The sequence below is a fragment of the Serinus canaria genome, chromosome 15 (genome assembly GCF_022539315.1).
Source record: "Serinus canaria isolate serCan28SL12 chromosome 15, serCan2020, whole genome shotgun sequence".
NCBI classification, from domain to species: domain Eukaryota; kingdom Metazoa; phylum Chordata; class Aves; order Passeriformes; family Fringillidae; genus Serinus; species Serinus canaria.
In genome coordinates this window covers 10495768-10502765 of record NC_066329.1, presented here as the reverse complement: position 1 = coordinate 10502765, position 6998 = coordinate 10495768, and positions in this window count along the sequence as shown.

Here is a 6998-nt window from a genome sequence, read left to right as displayed (position 1 = left end):
GCTCCTGGGGGAAAGCAAGATGGGGCCGGAGGATGGCTGCTTTCCCTGCAGTGCCCCTCCATCTTACAGATTTCGGAGCAGTCAGGGCTTCCCCTCGTAGTAGAGAAATTTAAATTTGCGTTGTGCTGATGGGTAAAATATTTAAGCTCAAAATGCCAGTTCTTCCCTCACTCCGTGTTGCCAGTCCACCATCAGCAGGCTCCCTGCAGGAATCCAGAGTGCAGTGGTTGTGTGTGGAACCTGCTTGGTGCAGAGTGGGAATTTCACCAAATCAAAACCCATACACAAAAATAAAGCCTGGTCTGTCCTATTAAAAAAAAAATGCACATACAGGATTAGTAAGAACAGATGCAACTTGAAAACTAAGAGCTAAATTGATTTATAGCCATGGTTACTCGAAATGCTCAGAGTTTAATCTATTCATAGAAATGCTCTAGAAATCCCACAGGATTCCAATGGAATAAAAAGGAGCCGTGCTCTTAGGCAGGCATTATTTATACACCTTGCTCCTAAAGCAACAGCTTTTCCATGCAGTTGGAAGAGTTGTGGGTGGCAGCACACAATGGTAAAAAGATAAAATATTGAACAGCTTTCTTAAATTAGCATTTTCCTTACATTTTACCTTTTAAACTGATTGTTTTGTTTTACCTCACAGGCCCAAGTAACGTTGTAGTTACTTTGTGAGCTAGATGACAGATCCTACCCAAAATGGGCTCAGCATGAAGAATTTTCCCATTGAAAATACTCTTAACAGAGATGGTGATTTAAAGAAATTTCATTTTTTAATCCTTTCAGTGAACTCATGAGATGCTTCACTATTTCACAGCAATGGAACTGAGTGAGAAGGACACTAAGGATTTCTGGAGCCCAAGAGTTTCTGTGGGAGACATCAGCACCTGCAGAGCCAAAGGTTACCACTGGCACCAATTCTGGGAACATTTACTGTAAGAGCAGGAATCTGGTTCACTGTATGTGATGGGATAAATAAATCCCTAAGAGCAGCTAAGAAAAATCCTTTAGATATATTTGTGTAAAACCCAGTAGCACGAAAAAGCACTTAACCAATCCAAGACAATCTATAACAATATAGTAGTAGTAATAATAATAATAGTTGTAGTAGTATGTAGAAGTATATAAAAATATAAGAAATATATAGAGCCCAAAAGAGGCTACAAAAAGGGTCTGTGCAGGGCCAGAATTGAACTGGATGATCCTTATGGGTCCCTTCCAACTCAGGATATTCCATAATTCTGTGAACCAATCTCTTTAGGGTGTTGTTTATAAGTTCTATAGCTTTGGGTTAGTCCTGAACCTTGAGCAACTTTGTAAAGGAAGTTGTTAATAAAAAGCACAAGGAAGTCTGATAAGAGAGTGAGTAGAATCCATCCAGGTCACTTAATGTGGGGTTTTTAGAGGACATCACTTCAATGCTTTTCCAGCCTGGAATGCTCACAGCAGTTAGTGACTATTTCTGTGGCTGAAGGTTAAGAATCACATAAAGACCTGCAGCAGTGTGAAGGGGCTGTGGGGCAAAGACAGAGCCCTTGATAGTCAAAAATGTCAAAAAGCACAGAACGAAGTTCCACAGGCAGAGACAGCCTCTAAGACATGACGTGAGCACAGTAAAGCACATTTTAGGGTGACATTACATGCTCAGAAAGCAGGGTATGAATAGGCTGGTGTTCACATCCTCAGTAGTGACTCAAGAGCAGTTGCAGTTTGACTTGTTTTTCCCTTCAATGTATTCTTTGTTTTCTTAAGCTCTGTTTGGCTTTCGTTGTGCCCTCCCTTTTTTCTTTGTTGAGCATCCTTATAAAAAAAGCAGGTTAAAAGTAAATATAGAAGTGATCATTTAAAATAGCTCAGCAGTGACCACCAGAGAGCTGCAGGGTGGTTTCCAGTGGCAGCCAGCTTCTCCAGGGACACTGCTCTCCCTGTGTCTGCAGTGACCTCCCCAAATTCCCAGTGTAATGGGGTTCTAGTGCTATTAGGGCACATCATTCCCTTTAATTTTTCCTGAATATGCTTTTCTTAATAACCCACCATTCCCAATATTTATTGTTTTATGGCTTGGTTTTATCAATTTCCAGGACTGCTATTCCCCTCCAGATGTGTGACTACGTGTGCAGGCTGAATTTGCATGTGGAGATGAATGAGGCTGATAATAGCAGCACTTAGCAGGAAGTGCCTGTGAGGTAACATTTCCTTGATCTAACCTGCTGTTGGTCTTGTGCTGCCTTCCCTGAGCTACCCAGGGTGATCCTCAACAGCATCCAGCAAGACAAAACACGCCTGGGTACACAGGGACAGCAGCACAGGCACGGGGGTTTGCTTTGAGCAAAATCAGCTGCTGGAGAAGCTCAGAGAGCTGAGCTTTTCCACACACGTGTTTTCTCTTCCCTGAAGATTTCAGCTGTTCGGTGCCATTATCCCCAGCCCTCGTCTCGGAGGGTAAAGCTTTGTGGACTGTGCTGTGAGCACGGGGATCTCCAAACACTTGGAAGAATATTAAGAGAACAAATCAGGTGCTGACACTCAGGCAGCACTTCCCAGAGAGATACGATGTAGCTCGTCAGCAAAGCTGCCCAGAGTTCTGACTGAGGACACACCCCTGGCCAGACCAGAATTGGTACCACTGCAAAACCAAACCCCAAATTCCAAACCAGCCACGTGGAACAGCTGCTGCCACCTCTGCCTTTCCCCCCCACCCCAATCTTCCCATTGCCTCCAGCTCCCAAATTCCCAGCTCAGCTCCCAGCAAAGACCAGCTCCCATCAGATGAAGTTTTTGATCTGCACTTGCAATTTTATTGCCATTTCTTCCCCTTCTCAGCCCTGCATCTCGGTGATGGATGTCCCTGCTTGGCCATGCATCCAGCTGCTTCTCCTGCAACCAAGAGGAGATGAAGGGAAGTGCTGATGTCCACAGAGCTCTGGAGGGAGGCACAGAAGTGCCAGAGCTTGTGCACCCATTATCAACACTTGAATGACCCTTGCTCTCAATTTCCACGGGCCTTAGACACAACAAGGGCATTTCCTTCCTCAGCCAGCAAAGCTCCAGGATCCATCTGATGAAACCATGGCTCTGCAGTGATTCTTGGGACAGAGCTGCAAACTGGGAGACACCAACCCTACCCAGCAAAGCGCCAGGAAATCTCCAACCAGGCGCTTTTTGCCTTTAGATTTCACATTTTTAGGAAAAGGAGGGGGGAACCCGGCCTGGCTCCTGCTAAGCAGCAGCACACAAAGCAATCGTTATGCCAAGATTTAGCTGTTAAATCCCTCAAGATCTGGTGCTCACAGAGCATAAACAACCTTTGCCTCCCAGCCTGGCTGAGCTGTACCTCCAGGATTCCCAGCACAGCCACACAGACCCTCCCATACCCATCCTCTCCCCAGCCCTTCGCTGAGGCTGCCGTGCCAACAAGAAAGCCAGTTGCCATGGCATTTTTTCCCCCTACAGACAGATGTCCATTAAAAACCAAGTCAGCCTCAGGTTTGCTTCACAGAGCAGCTTTCAGTTATTATTACCAGCCTGCAAGGAATTTCCACTGTAGCCCTTCACCTCAGATGTTTCGATGCACTTCAGGATTAATCCCTGGGGATTAGGAGGAAACTACTACAGAGCAGGCACAGGTATGCTCAAAGGACAAATTTAGGATTATGATTGTGGTTTCTGTTTTTGACAGATGACAATCACATGACTGTGTTTGGAAAGGGTTGAATTTGTTACCTCTGGTGCTCTTTCCCCTGTTCACTGTGCTAAAATCATCAAGCAAATTGGAAGTGAGATGTGAAACTTTCCCCTCCTTAGGGATGTCTCACCTGGGGCTCAGATCTGGGATTTTGGCTTTAGGAGGAACCTGCCTGTCCTGGGCAGGGGCATCATTCAAGGCTCCATCCATGGAGAAGGGAAAGCCCAGGCAGCTTCTGTGAGCAGGGCCAAGCACTTCCAGCAACCACATGGCTCAAGGAGCAATGTCTTCTTCCTTGGCCACATTTTTATTGAAAAATGGAAAATGGGGGATGAATGGATCCCATACTCCCCCTCAGCCCATCCTGGGGACCAAGGGCCTGTTGGAAATATCCCTTGGGAAAAACAGAGGAGCTTTCTACTGCAGTGCTGGCAGCACATCCCCAGCATCTCTGCAGGGATGGGTTTGAAGGGAACAGTCAGGTATTTTTATTTGGACTCCAACAGTGCTGAATGTGTGAAAATTAGACACTGAAATTTAACTGTACAGTAGAATTAGTTTTCCTTACTTAGCACTGCAGTGCTGGAAATCCTTGGTGATGTCCAGGGAGGGATCTCCTCTCTCACATCTGGCTCTGAACTTGGCAGATGTGAGAGAGGAGATCTTCCACAGCATTCCTTGTTTAAGCTGTGGCCCTTGGGAAACCTCAGCCCTCAGAGATTTTGGAGTCACCATTGCAGCTCAGAGCCCTGCACCCAGGCTCACAGGGAGGTTTCCACTGGAGCCTGGATCTCTGAGGGAGCCAAGTGCCACAGTTCCAGCTGCAGGAATGACAGCTCCTCGTGGCTCTGGGAAGCAGCAGGGGCTGAGCACACCCTGGCTGCAGGGTCCCAAGGGAGCACTCCCTTCCAGGCTCTCACTCACTTCCCAAGGCGACACATTTGGATTTCTCCTCTCAGTTACAGCAAGAACAGCTGCAAATATGATCAAAAATATCTAATCCTCTTAACTGCTTCTGCAGTTTGACTCGATCACTGCAGAGGAAAATGCTGTGATTGCAGAGTGCTGCCTGCATTCCCTCATAAGCCTCGGCTTTTACACCATTGATCGTTCCTCCACATTGATTTTTTGGAAGAAGGAGAAGGTGTTTGGCTCCTTGTGATGAAACTGAGGGGTTTTTTCAGGAAGGGTTGGAGGCCAGGAGCTCCCAGATCTCAGGGCAGCACCGAGAACAAGCAGAATCCAGCTGGGATTTGTTCTTCACCAGAAACCAGAGCACGTTTGAAAGCTGCCAAGGAGAATTGCTTGGGAAAAGTGTCCTCTTTGCTCCTTGTGCAAGCCCTGCACTTGCAGAGGGAAACTCTTGGCACAGCTGTGCTTGGAGAAGACCATCCAGCTTCCCCTCCAGCTGCAGCAGCATCCCTGTCTCCTGTGGATAACTGTGGATAACTCCAGCTCACCCATCTTGCTTGGCCACATCTCCCACTCAGCTCCTCCAGCTCTCACAATTGAACTCCACACAGACCACAGATTCCAGCCAGCAGCACCAGGAGTTTCTCCAGCCTAAGTTAATTTATTGGGCTAAGACTCCCAGTAATGCAGAGAAATTGTTCTGGGAGATCTAATCCTGGTATAGATGCTGAAAAGATTTATTGTGGGTTTGGTAAATGACCACAAACCCCCCTTTGGAACCTCATTCACAGCTGTAAGTGAGGGGTCTCCCAGCACCCCAAAGAGGAGCCTTTCCCTCTGGGTTTCCTCCACCTGCTTAAACCCCTCTGCTCTTCTTCCCCAAAGACTGTCCCACATCATTGGAGACTGATAAATATCACAAATAACACACAAAAGAGGGAAGAGGAGACTGGGAGGCAGAAGCCTGTAAATTATTGTCAAAAGCATCATCTTTGCCTGCAGGAGACCAGGGTATGTCCCACACTGCCATTGTCCTCCAAGGCCATTGCCACCACATAGGGACACAGAAAACAAGCAAAGAAACCAGCTCATTGCAGTCTGTCTCCAGGAAAAATCAGCACAACCAGGATTTCAGGCTGGGAATAAAGCACGTGCTTAACACAGCTCATCCTCACCCACTGCCCTGAGGCCCACAAACCCAGAGAACCTCTCCAACGACCAAATCAGCACATTACTGAACCTGCAAAGACCAAAATCTCAGTTTCCTGGTGAGCTCAGAGCTCAGCTCCCTGCAGCAGCAGCAGCAAAGCTTACCACAGCTTCCCAGCTTCAGCACAGCTCAGGAAACCCTCCCCAAAGAGCCCCCACCTACCCCAGCTCCATCTCCAGCTCCAGCTCAGCAGCAACCCCCAGGTGCAGCAGCTTTGGAGGAGCTGTTGGCCCTGAAGAAGGTTCAACAGGGCCCAATTTCCTGGTGGGGAAGTAAACATTGTTCTCCCGGAGGTGTTTGATGTTTTTAACCAGCTTGGGATGGAAGTTTGACTCTCCAGCTCCCTGGGAGAAGGTGGAAGGAAACCATGTGAGTGTGTTGAGGTTTGTTGCCTAACTCAATTAACCAATTACTTCCAGGTCAAGAAGGGGCAAAGCTATAACTGCTCTGGCTGCTATAAATAATGTTTGCTCAGGGGTGGTGCAGGGGCAGGAAGCTGTAGGTGTGGGGTTTTTGCTGGAATCAAAGCAAATATCTCTGATTGCTTCCTTCTCCCAGAAAACCTGTCCCTGTTTTACTGTTGCTTCTTGGATTCAGGGGTGAACCCAAGCACAATTCATGCCTTGGGAAGTGTGTGCTGGAATTCAGGCTGGGGGAGAAATACACAAATATCCCTCCTGTGCTGCAAAACACATCCCAAACACCACTGGCTGTCCTGGTGTGGGATCTCATTTGGAGCAGCTGGATGAGTTTACCTTTAAAACAATTATTAGACCAAAATGCCCATCTATGTAAGAAGAAAATGGGGGGAGGAGATTTTGGGGAAATGGATGTGAATTTCTCAGAGCTCAAGGGAAAACAGACAAGTTAGTTGCTGCAGATCAAAGCAGGAATTTTCCAGTGGGCCTTAGGGAATTGGGCTTCAGGGGAAAGGTAAAGGGTGTGGGAGAGCAGAGTAGCCCCTTGGAGGGCATGGCCGTGGGGGGCTCCAGCTCGGACAGATGGACACCTGTGGATCTTTGCCTCCAGGGCACCCTGTGTCCACTCTGCTCACAGCACCGTGCAAGGTTTTCCTTGGGCACAAGGCCAGAGATGTCACCTCACCCAGGACTTTGGCTCCTCTGCAGGATGGTGACATGGAAGGGATTAATTGGTATTAAGGGACAGGTTCTTCCCAAGATA